Here is a 15,604-nt window from a genome sequence, read left to right as displayed (position 1 = left end):
CATGTGCACACAGACCTCAGTGTGCCTCAATTGTCAGCCTATACCAGAACACACAGACACACACACCTCCCACTGTGACTCAATGCACAACCTATACCAGCGTGCACACACACTCACATGGCACAGTGAATCAAGGCACAATTTTACCAGCACATGCACACACACCTCAGAGTGATTCAAAGCTCAGCCTATACCAGCAAACACACACACACAAACACAGACATGCACAGATGCAGGCCTCACTGTGACTCAATGCACAGCCTATACCAGTACGCACACACACACACCAACACGCACTCACACATGGCTCACTGGTACTCAATAAATCGCCTATACCAGCACACACACACACAGCGCACTGTGACTCAATGCAGTCTGTATCACCCACACTCACACACACACCCATGAGTCAATAAAGCCCATACCAGCACAATAAAGCCCATACCAGCACACAAACTCACATGCACACACACACACACGAGACTGTGACTCAAAACGCTTCCTGTACCAGCACACACACACACAAACACCTCACTGTGACTCAATGCACAGCCTATACGAGCACACACATACACACACAGCTCACAGTGACTCAATACAGAGTCTATACCAGCGCACACACAGACACACAGCCCACTCTGTCTCAACTGTCATCTAGTGCCAGCACACACACACACACAAACACACAAACACACACAGCCGTTCAGGTCAAAGTGGATAAAACCACAGTCCACACCATCACAGCACACACACACCGCACTACTCACTGTGACTCAATGCACAGTCTACACCAGCAAATACACACACACATACACAAACAACTCCCACACATTCAACTGTGACTCAGTGCTCTGACTATACCAGCTCCCCACACACACATGGTTCACTGTGACTCAGTGCACAGCAAATAACTGTACACACACACCCCTACACACACATATTGCTCAGTTTGACCTAACGAACAGTCTGTAACACCACATACACACATGCACACCTCAGTGACTCAATGTTCAGCCTGTACCATCACACACACACACGCATACACAAATACACGTACACACACTAATACGGCTCGCTGTGATTCAATGCACAGCCTATAACATCACACAGAGACACCCATCACTGTGACTCGAACTGCAGCTTGTACCTGCACATACACACACAAAGACCCACCTTCTGTGACTCAATTCACAGCCTACTGCAGCATACACACAGAAAAACAACCATCACTGTGATTCAATGCACCGCCTATACCACCATACACACAGAGCTCACTGTGAATCAATGCACAGCCTATAGAAGAACACACAAACACTCACTCACACATACCTGACTGTGACTCAGTGAACCACCTATAGCAGCACACACACACACACACAAACATACACTGCTCATTGGACTCAATGCACTGCCTAAACCAGCACACACACACACAAACACACACACACATATGACTCACTGACTCAATGCACAGCCTGTACTGGCACACACACAAGGCTTACTGTGACTCAATGCAGAGTCTACACCAGCATACAAACACATGGCTCACTGTGACTCAATGTAATGCCTATGCCAGCACACACACACAGAGACACATGCATGGCTCTCTCTGATTCAATGCACGTACTATACCATCACAAACACACACACACGCACAGTCACTGTGACACAACGCAGACCCTATACCACAACACCCATGCAAAGACACATATGCACGGCTCTTTGTGACTCTATGCACACCCTATACTATCACATACACACATTCACACATGGCTCATTGTGAATCAGTGCACAGTCTGTAGTTCCAGGTATACACACACAGACACACACCTCAGTGACTCAATGCAAAGCCCATACCATCACACACACACACACATACACACACAGCTCACTGTGAATCTGTGTACAGTCTTCAGCTCCATGTACATACACACACAACACACCTTAGTGAATCAATGCAGAGACCATACCAGCATACACACACACATACACACACCTGAGACTCAATGCTCTGCCTATTCCAGCACACACACACACACAGACACACACACGGCTCACTGTCATTCAATACCAGCCTGTACCTGCACACACACACACTCTCACACACACTGCCGTGTGACTCAATGTAGATGATACCACCACACAGACACACAGACACACACACACACCTGTCTGAGACTCAATGCCAAGCCCATACAAGTAAACAGACACACAAAACAAAGGCTCACTGAGACTCAATGAACAGTGTATACTAGCACATACAAACACATGGCTCAATGTGAGTCAATGCATAGCCTATACCCGCACACGCACACACAGAAACACACCTTAACATGTCTCAGTGTACAGACTATAGCAGTACACACACACACAAACACACACCGTTCAGTGATTCAATGCAAATCCCATATCAGCATACACATACACATACACTCACCTAGGTGTGACTCAATTCTCAGCATATAGCAGCACACACACACACCTTACTTTGACTCATGCAGACTCTACAGCACCAAATACACAACACTAACACAGGGCTGTGATTCAATGCACAGCCTATAACACCACACAGAGACACCCATCACTGTGACTCAAACCGCAGCCTGTACATGCACATACACACACAAAGACACACTTTCTGTGACTCAATACACAGCCTACTGCAGCACACACACACACACAAACACAACCATCACTGTGACTCAATGCACCTCCTGTACCAGCTTACACACATACCTCACTGTGAATCAATGCACAGCCTATACAAGAACACACAAACACTCACACATACCTGACTGTGACTCAGTGAACCACCTATAGCAGCACCCACAAACACACACAAACATACATGATTCACTTGGACTCAATGCACTTCATATATCAGCACACACACACACACACATATATGACTCACTGACTCCTTGCACAGCCTGTACTGGCACACACACAAGTCTTACTGTGACTCAATGCAGAGTCTCCACCAGCATACAAACACATGGCTCACTGTGACACAATGTAATGCCTATGCCAGCACACACACACAGAGACGCATGCATGGCTCTCTCTGATACAATGCATGTACTATACCATCACAAACACACACACACACACGCACAGTCACTGTGACACAATGCACAGCCTATACCACAACACCCATGCAAAGACACATATGCACGGCTCATTGTGACTCTATGAACACCCTATACTATCACATACACACATTCACACATGGCTCATTGTGAATCAGTGCACAGTCTGTAGTTCCAGGTATACACACACAGACACACACCTCAGTGACTCAATGCAAAGCCCATACCATCACACGCACACACACATACACACACAGCTCACTGTGAATCAGTGTACAGTCTTCAGCTCCATGTACATACACACACAACACACCTTAGTGAATCAATGCAGAGACCATACCAGCATACACACACACATACACACACCGGAGACTCAATGCTCTGCCTATTCCAGCACACACACACACGGCTCACTGTGGTTCAATACCAGCCTGTACCTGCACACACACACACTCTCACACACACCGCCGTGTGACTCAATGCAGATGATACCACCACACAGACACACAAACACACACAAACACCTCTCTGTGACTCAATGCCAAGCCCATACAAGTAAACAGACACACACAACAATGGCTCACTGAGACTCAATGAATAGCGTATAGTAGCACATACAAACACATGGCTCAATGTGAGTCAATGTATAGCCTATACCCGCACACACACACACAGAAACACACCTTAATATGGCTCAGTGTACAGCCTATAGCAGTACACACACACACATCTTACTGTGACTCATGCAGACTCTACAGCACCAAATACACAAACACTAACACAGGGCTGGGATTCAATGCACAGTCCATACCAGCAAAGGCACACACACCACACCACACTGTGACTCAATGTTCAGATTATACCAGCACACACACACGGCTCACTCTGTCCTAGTGCACAGAATATAACATCACACACACCCCCCACACTGTGACTCAATGCACAGCCTGTACCTACACATACACACACACACAGCTCACTGTGACAAAATATGCAGCCTATACCAGCACACACACACACACACCCTCAATGTTACACAATGGGCAGCCTATATCAGAACATGCAGACACACACACACATCACTCTGACTCACTGCACATCCTATACCAGTGCACTCACACACACACACATGGCTGACTGTGAATCAATGCACACTCTGTACCAGGACACACACACACACACACACATGGCTCCCTGTGACTCAGTGCACAGGATATGCTAGCAGACATACACACACAGAGAAGCACATACGGCAAAATGTGAGTCAATCCACAGCCCATACCTCCACACACGCACACATACTGACACTCAAAAACACAGCTCAGTGTGATTCAATGCAAATCCTAAACTAGAAAGTGCACACACACAGACACAAACCTCCCTATGAATCAGTGCATAGCATATAACATCACACACATACACCTCACTGTGACTCAATGTGCTGCCTCTACCTGCACACACACACACACAAAACTCAATATGACTCAATGAGCAGGCTGTACCAGCACACATATACACACATGTGCACACAGACCTCAGTGTGCCTCAATTGTCAGCCTATACCAGAACACACAGACACACACACCTCCCACTCTGACTCAATGCACAACCTATACCAGCGTGCACACACACTCACATGGCACAGTGAATCAAGGCACAATTTTACCAGCACATGCACACACACCTCAGAGTGATTCAAAGCTCAGCCTATACCAGCAAACACACACACACAAACACAGACATGCACAGATGCAGGCCTCACTGTGACTCAATGCACAGCCTATACCAGTACACACACACACACACCAACACGCACTCACACATGGCTCACTGGTACTCAATAAATCGCCTATACCAGCACACACACACACAGCGCACTGTGACTCAATGCAGTCTGTATCACCCACACTCACACACACACCCATGAGTCAATAAAGCCCATACCAGCACAATAAAGCCCATACCAGCACACAAACTCACATGCACACACACACACACGAGACTGTGACTCAAAACGCTTCCTGTACCAGCACACACACACACAAACACCTCACTGTGACTCAATGCACAGCCTATACGAGCACACACATACACACACAGCTCACAGTGACTCAATACAGAGTCTATACCAGCGCACACACAGACACACAGCCCACTCTGTCTCAACTGTCATCTAGTGCCAGCACACACACACACACAAACACACAAACACACACAGCCGTTCAGGTCAAAGTGGATAAAACCACAGTCCACACCATCACAGCACACACACACCGCACTACTCACTGTGACTCAATGCACAGTCTACACCAGCAAATACACACACACATACACAAACAACTCCCACACATTCAACTGTGACTCAGTGCTCTGACTATACCAGCTCCCCACACACACATGGTTCACTGTGACTCAGTGCACAGCAAATAACTGTACACACACACCCCTACACACACATATTGCTCAGTTTGACCTAACGAACAGTCTGTAACACCACATACACACATGCACACCTCAGTGACTCAATGTTCAGCCTGTACCATCACACACACACACGCATACACAAATACACGTACACACACTAATACGGCTCGCTGTGATTCAATGCACAGCCTATAACATCACACAGAGACACCCATCACTGTGACTCGAACTGCAGCTTGTACCTGCACATACGCACACAAAGACCCACCTTCTGTGACTCAATTCACAGCCTACTGCAGCATACACACAGAAAAACAACCATCACTGTGATTCAATGCACCGCCTATACCACCATACACACAGAGCTCACTGTGAATCAATGCACAGCCTATAGAAGAACACACAAACACTCACTCACACATACCTGACTGTGACTCAGTGAACCACCTATAGCAGCACACACACACACACACAAACATACACTGCTCATTGGACTCAATGCACTGCCTAAACCAGCACACACACACACAAACACACACACACATATGACTCACTGACTCAATGCACAGCCTGTACTGGCACACACACAAGGCTTACTGTGACTCAATGCAGAGTCTACACCAGCATACAAACACATGGCTCACTGTGACTCAATGTAATGCCTATGCCAGCACACACACACAGAGACACATGCATGGCTCTCTCTGATTCAATGCACGTACTATACCATCACAAACACACACACACGCACAGTCACTGTGACACAACGCAGACCCTATACCACAACACCCATGCAAAGACACATATGCACGGCTCTTTGTGACTCTATGCACACCCTATACTATCACATACACACATTCACACATGGCTCATTGTGAATCAGTGCACAGTCTGTAGTTCCAGGTATACACACACAGACACACACCTCAGTGACTCAATGCAAAGCCCATACCATCACACACACACACACATACACACACAGCTCACTGTGAATCAGTGTACAGTCTTCAGCTCCATGTACATACACACACAACACACCTTAGTGAATCAATGCAGAGACCATACCAGCATACACACACACATACACACACCTGAGACTCAATGCTCTGCCTATTCCAGCACACACACACACACAGGCACACACACGGCTCACTGTCATTCAATACCAGCCTGTACCTGCACACACACACACTCTCACACACACCGCCGTGTGACTCAATGTAGATGATACCACCACACAGACACACAGACACACACAAACACCTGTCTGAGACTCAATGCCAAGCCCATACAAGTAAACAGACACACAAAACAAAGGCTCACTGAGACTCAATGAACAGTGTATACTAGCACATACAAACACATGGCTCAATGTGAGTCAATGCATAGCCTATACCCGCACACGCACACACAGAAACACACCTTAACACGTCTCAGTGTACAGACTATAGCAGTACACACACACACAAACACACACCGTTCAGTGATTCAATGCAAATCCCATATCAGCATACACATACACATACACTCACCTAGGTGTGACTCAATTCTCAGCATATAGCAGCACACACACACACCTTACTTTGACTCATGCAGACTCTACAGCACCAAATACACAACACTAACACAGGGCTGTGATTCAATGCACAGCCTATAACACCACACAGAGACACCCATCACTGTGACTCAAACCGCAGCCTGTACATGCACATACACACACAAAGACACACTTTCTGTGACTCAGTACACAGCCTACTGCAGCACACACACACACACAAACACAACCATCACTGTGACTCAATGCACCTCCTGTACCAGCTTACACACATACCTCACTGTGAATCAATGCACAGCCTATACAAGAACACACAAACACTCACACATACCTGACTGTGACTCAGTGAACCACCTATAGCAGCACCCACAAACACACACAAACATACATGATTCACTTGGACTCAATGCACTTCATATATCAGCACACACACACACACACATATATGACTCACTGACTCCTTGCACAGCCTGTACTGGCACACACACAAGTCTTACTGTGACTCAATGCAGAGTCTCCACCAGCATACAAACACATGGCTCACTGTGACACAATGTAATGCCTATGCCAGCACACACACACAGAGACGCATGCATGGCTCTCTCTGATACAATGCATGTACTATACCATCACAAACACACACACACACACACGCACAGTCACTGTGACACAATGCACAGCCTATACCACAACACCCATGCAAAGACACATATGCACGGCTCATTGTGACTCTATGAACACCCTATACTATCACATACACACATTCACACATGGCTCATTGTGAATCAGTGCACAGTCTGTAGTTCCAGGTATACACACACAGACACACACCTCAGTGACTCAATGCAAAGCCCATACCATCACACGCACACACACATACACACACAGCTCACTGTGAATCAGTGTACAGTCTTCAGCTCCATGTACATACACACACAACACACCTTAGTGAATCAATGCAGAGACCATACCAGCATACACACACACATACACACACCGGAGACTCAATGCTCTGCCTATTCCAGCACACACACACACGGCTCACTGTGGTTCAATACCAGCCTGTACCTGCACACACACACACTCTCACACACACCGCCGTGTGACTCAATGCAGATGATACCACCACACAGACACACAAACACACACAAACACCTCTCTGTGACTCAATGCCAAGCCCATACAAGTAAACAGACACACACAACAATGGCTCACTGAGACTCAATGAATAGCGTATAGTAGCACATACAAACACATGGCTCAATGTGAGTCAATGTATAGCCTATACCCGCACACACACACACAGAAACACACCTTAATATGGCTCAGTGTACAGCCTATAGCAGTACACACACACACATCTTACTGTGACTCATGCAGACTCTACAGCACCAAATACACAAACACTAACACAGGGCTGGGATTCAATGCACAGTCCATACCAGCAAAGGCACACACACCACACCACACTGTGACTCAATGTTCAGATTATACCAGCACACACACACGGCTCACTCTGTCCTAGTGCACAGAATATAACATCACACACACCCCCCACACTGTGACTCAATGCACAGCCTGTACCTACACATACACACACACACAGCTCACTGTGACAAAATATGCAGCCTATACCAGCACACACACACACACACCCTCAATGTTACACAATGGGCAGCCTATATCAGAACATGCAGACACACACACACATCACTCTGACTCACTGCACATCCTATACCAGTGCACTCACACACACACACATGGCTGACTGTGAATCAATGCACACTCTGTACCAGGACACACACACACACACACACATGGCTCCCTGTGACTCAGTGCACAGGATATGCTAGCAGACATACACACACAGAGAAGCACATACGGCAAAATGTGAGTCAATCCACAGCCCATACCTCCACACACGCACACATACTGACACTCAAAAACACAGCTCAGTGTGATTCAATGCAAATCCTAAACTAGAAAGTGCACACACACAGACACAAACCTCCCTATGAATCAGTGCATAGCATATAACATCACACACATACACCTCACTGTGACTCAATGTGCTGCCTCTACCTGCACACACACACACACAAAACTCAATATGACTCAATGAGCAGGCTGTACCAGCACACATATACACACATGTGCACACAGACCTCAGTGTGCCTCAATTGTCAGCCTATACCAGAACACACAGACACACACACCTCCCACTCTGACTCAATGCACAACCTATACCAGCGTGCACACACACTCACATGGCACAGTGAATCAAGGCACAATTTTACCAGCACATGCACACACACCTCAGAGTGATTCAAAGCTCAGCCTATACCAGCAAACACACACACACAAACACAGACATGCACAGATGCAGGCCTCACTGTGACTCAATGCACAGCCTATACCAGTACACACACACACACACCAACACGCACTCACACATGGCTCACTCGTACTCAATAAATCGCCTATACCAGCACACACACACACAGCGCACTGTGACTCAATGCAGTCTGTATCACCCACACTCACACACACACCCATGAGTCAATAAAGCCCATACCAGCACAATAAAGCCCATACCAGCACACAAACTCACATGCACACACACACACACGAGACTGTGACTCAAAACGCTTCCTGTACCAGCACACACACACACAAACACCTCACTGTGACTCAATGCACAGCCTATACGAGCACACACATACACACACAGCTCACAGTGACTCAATACAGAGTCTATACCAGCGCACACACAGACACACAGCCCACTCTGTCTCAACTGTCATCTAGTGCCAGCACACACACACACACAAACACACAAACACACACAGCCGTTCAGGTCAAAGTGGATAAAACCACAGTCCACACCATCACAGCACACACACACCGCACTACTCACTGTGACTCAATGCACAGTCTACACCAGCAAATACACACACACATACACAAACAACTCCCACACATTCAACTGTGACTCAGTGCTCTGACTATACCAGCTCCCCACACACACATGGTTCACTGTGACTCAGTGCACAGCAAATAACTGTACACACACACCCCTACACACACATATTGCTCAGTTTGACCTAACGAACAGTCTGTAACACCACATACACACATGCACACCTCAGTGACTCAATGTTCAGCCTGTACCATCACACACACACACGCATACACAAATACACGTACACACACTAATACGGCTCGCTGTGATTCAATGCACAGCCTATAACATCACACAGAGACACCCATCACTGTGACTCGAACTGCAGCTTGTACCTGCACATACACACACAAAGACCCACCTTCTGTGACTCAATTCACAGCCTACTGCAGCATACACACAGAAAAACAACCATCACTGTGATTCAATGCACCGCCTATACCACCATACACACAGAGCTCACTGTGAATCAATGCACAGCCTATAGAAGAACACACAAACACTCACTCACACATACCTGACTGTGACTCAGTGAACCACCTATAGCAGCACACACACACACACACAAACATACACTGCTCATTGGACTCAATGCACTGCCTAAACCAGCACACACACACACAAACACACACACACATATGACTCACTGACTCAATGCACAGCCTGTACTGGCACACACACAAGGCTTACTGTGACTCAATGCAGAGTCTACACCAGCATACAAACACATGGCTCACTGTGACTCAATGTAATGCCTATGCCAGCACACACACACAGAGACACATGCATGGCTCTCTCTGATTCAATGCACGTACTATACCATCACAAACACACACACACGCACAGTCACTGTGACACAACGCAGACCCTATACCACAACACCCATGCAAAGACACATATGCACGGCTCTTTGTGACTCTATGCACACCCTATACTATCACATACACACATTCACACATGGCTCATTGTGAATCAGTGCACAGTCTGTAGTTCCAGGTATACACACACAGACACACACCTCAGTGACTCAATGCAAAGCCCATACCATCACACACACACACACATACACACACAGCTCACTGTGAATCAGTGTACAGTCTTCAGCTCCATGTACATACACACACAACACACCTTAGTGAATCAATGCAGAGACCATACCAGCATACACACACACATACACACACCTGAGACTCAATGCTCTGCCTATTCCAGCACACACACACACACAGGCACACACACGGCTCACTGTAATTCAATACCAGCCTGTACCTGCACACACACACACTCTCACACACACCGCCGTGTGACTCAATGTAGATGATACCACCACACAGACACACAGACACACACACACACCTGTCTGAGACTCAATGCCAAGCCCATACAAGTAAACAGACACACAAAACAAAGGCTCACTGAGACTCAATGAACAGTGTATACTAGCACATACAAACACATGGCTCAATGTGAGTCAATGCATAGCCTATACCCGCACACGCACACACAGAAACACACCTTAACATGTCTCAGTGTACAGACTATAGCAGTACACACACACACAAACACACACCGTTCAGTGATTCAATGCAAATCCCATATCAGCATACACATACACATACACTCACCTAGGTGTGACTCAATTCTCAGCATATAGCAGCACACACACACACCTTACTGTGACTCATGCAGACTCTACAGCACCAAATACACAACACTAACACAGGGCTGTGATTCAATGCACAGCCTATAACACCACACAGAGACACCCATCACTGTGACTCAAACCGCAGCCTGTACATGCACATACACACACAAAGACCCACTTTCTGTGACTCAATACACAGCCTACTGCAGCACACACACACACACAAACACAACCATCACTGTGACTCAATGCACCTCCTGTACCAGCTTACACACATGCCTCACTGTGAATCAATGCACAGCCTATACAAGAACACACAAACACTCACACATACCTGACTGTGACTCAGTGAACCACCTATAGCAGCACCCACAAACACACACAAACATACATGATTCACTTGGACTCAATGCACTTCATATATCAGCACACACACACACACACATATATGACTCACTGACTCCTTGCACAGCCTGTACTGGCACACACACAAGTCTTACTCTGACTCAATGCAGAGTCTCCACCAGCATACAAACACATGGCTCACTGTGACACAATGTAATGCCTATGCCAGCACACACACACAGAGACGCATGCATGGCTCTCTCTGATACAATGCATGTACTATACCATCACAAACACACACACACACACACGCACAGTCACTGTGACACAATGCACAGCCTATACCACAACACCCATGCAAAGACACATATGCACGGCTCATTGTGACTCTATGAACACCCTATACTATCACATACACACATTCACACATGGCTCATTGTGAATCAGTGCACAGTCTGTAGTTCCAGGTATACACACACAGACACACACCTCAGTGACTCAATGCAAAGCCCATACCATCACACACACACACACATACACACACAGCTCACTGTGAATCAGTGTACAGTCTTCAGCTCCATGTACATACACACACAACACACCTTAGTGAATCAATGCAGAGACCACACCAGCATACACACACACATACACACACCTGAGACTCAATGCTCTGCCTATTCCAGCACACACACACACGGCTCACTGTGGTTCAATACCAGCCTGTACCTGCACACACACACACTCTCACACACACCGCTGTGTGACTCAATGCAGTTTATACCACCACACAGACACACAAACACACACAAACACCTCTCTGTGACTCAATGCCAAGCCCATACAAGTAAACAGACACACACAACAATGGCTCACTGAGACTCAATGAATAGCGTATAGTAGCACATACAAACACATGGCTCAATGTGAGTCAATGTATAGCCTATACCCGCACACACACACACAGAAACACACCTTAATATGGCTCAGTGTACAGCCTATAGCAGTACACACACACACATCTTACTGTGACTCATGCAGACTCTACAGCACCAAATACACAAACACGAACACAGGGCTGGGATTCAATGCACAGTCCATACCAGCAAAGGCACACACACCACACCACACTGTGACTCAATGTTCAGATTATACCAGCACACACACACGGCTCAGTCTCTCCTAGTGCACAGAATATAACATCACACACACCCCCCACACTGTGACTCAATGCACAGCCTGTACCTACACATACACACACACACAGCTCACTGTGACAAAATATGCAGCCTATACCAGCACACACACACACACACCCTCAATGTTACACAATGGGCAGCCTATATCAGAACATGCAGACACACACACACATCACTCTGACTCACTGCACATCCTATACCAGTGCACTCACACACACACACACATGGCTGACTGTGAATCAATGCACACTCTGTACCAGGACACACACACACACACACACATGGCTCCCTGTGACTTAGTGCACAGGATATGCTAGCAGACATACACACACAGAGAAGCACATACGGCAAAATGTGAGTCAATCCACAGCCCATACCTCCACACACGCACACATACTGACACTCAAAAACACAGCTCAGTGTGATTCAATGCAAATCCTAAACTAGAAAGTGCACACACACAGACACAAACCTCCCTATGAATCAGTGCATAGCATATCACATCACACACATACACCTCACTGTGACTCAATGTGCTGCCTCTACTTGCACACACACACAAAAAAAAACTCAATATGACTCAATGAGCAGGCTGTACCAGCACACATATACACACATGTGCACACAGACCTCAGTGTGCCTCAATTGTCAGCCTATACCAGAACACACAGACACACACACCTCCCACTCTGACTCAATGCACAACCTATACCAGCGTGCACACACACTCACATGGCACAGTGAATCAAGGCACAATTTTACCAGCACATGCACACACACCTCAGAGTGATTCAAAGCTCAGCCTATACCAGCAAACACACACACACAAACACAGACATGCACAGATGCAGGCCTCACTGTGACTCAATGCACAGCCTATACCAGTACACACACACACACACCAACACGCACTCACACATGGCTCACTGGTACTCAATAAATCGCCTATACCAGCACACACACACACAGCGCACTGTGACTCAATGCAGTCTGTATCACCCACACTCACACACACACCCATGAGTCAATAAAGTCCATACCAGCACAATAAAGCCCATACCAGCACACAAACTCACATGCACACACACACACACGAGACTGTGACTCAAAACGCTTCCTGTACCAGCACACACACACACAAACACCTCACTGTGACTCAATGCACAGCCTATACGAGCACACACATACACACACAGCTCACAGTGACTCAATACAGAGTCTATACCAGCGCACACACAGACACACAGCCCACTCTGTCTCAACTGTCATCTAGTGCCAGCACACACACACACACAAACACACAAACACACACAGCCGTTCAGGTCAAAGTGGATAAAACCACAGTCCACACCATCACAGCACACACACACCGCACTACTCACTGTGACTCAATGCACAGTCTACACCAGCAAATACACACACACATACACAAACAACTCCCACACATTCAACTGTGACTCAGTGCTCTGACTATACCAGCTCCCCACACACACATGGTTCACTGTGACTCAGTGCACAGCAAATAACTGTACACACACACCCCTACACACACATATTGCTCAGTTTGACCTAACGAACAGTCTGTAACACCACATACACACATGCACACCTCAGTGACTCAATGTTCAGCCTGTACCATCACACACACACACGCATACACAAATACACGTACACACACTAATACAGCTCACTGTGATTCAATGCACAGCCTATAACATCACACAGAGACACCCATCACTGTGACTCGAACTGCAGCTTGTACCTGCACATACACACACAAAGACCCACCTTCTGTGACTCAATTCACAGCCTACTGCAGCATACACACAGAAAAACAACCATCACTGTGATTCAATGCACCGCCTATACCACCATACACACAGAGCTCACTGTGAATCAATGCACAGCCTATAGAAGAACACACAAACACTCACTCACACATACCTGACTGTGACTCAGTGAACCACCTAAGCAGCACACACACACACACACAAACATACACTGCTCATTGGACTCAATGCACTGCCTAAACCAGCACACACACACACAAACACACACACACATATGACTCACTGACTCAATGCACAGCCTGTACTGGCACACACACAAGGCTTACTGTGACTCAATGCAGAGTCTACACCAGCATACAAACACATGGCTCACTGTGACTTAATGTAATTCCTATGCCAGCACACACACACAGAGACACATGCATGGCTCTCTCTGATTGAATGCACGTACTATACCATCACAAACACACACACACGCACAGTCACTGTGACACAACGCAGACCCTATACCACAACACCCATGCAAAGACACATATGCACGGCTCTTTGTGACTCTATGCACACCCTATACTATCACATACACACATTCACACATGGC

This window comes from Pseudorca crassidens, chromosome Y (assembly GCF_039906515.1).
Source record: "Pseudorca crassidens isolate mPseCra1 chromosome Y, mPseCra1.hap1, whole genome shotgun sequence".
Classification (NCBI taxonomy): domain Eukaryota; kingdom Metazoa; phylum Chordata; class Mammalia; order Artiodactyla; family Delphinidae; genus Pseudorca; species Pseudorca crassidens.
The sequence above is the reverse complement of the archived record's forward strand: the minus strand, read 5'-3'. Positions refer to the sequence as shown.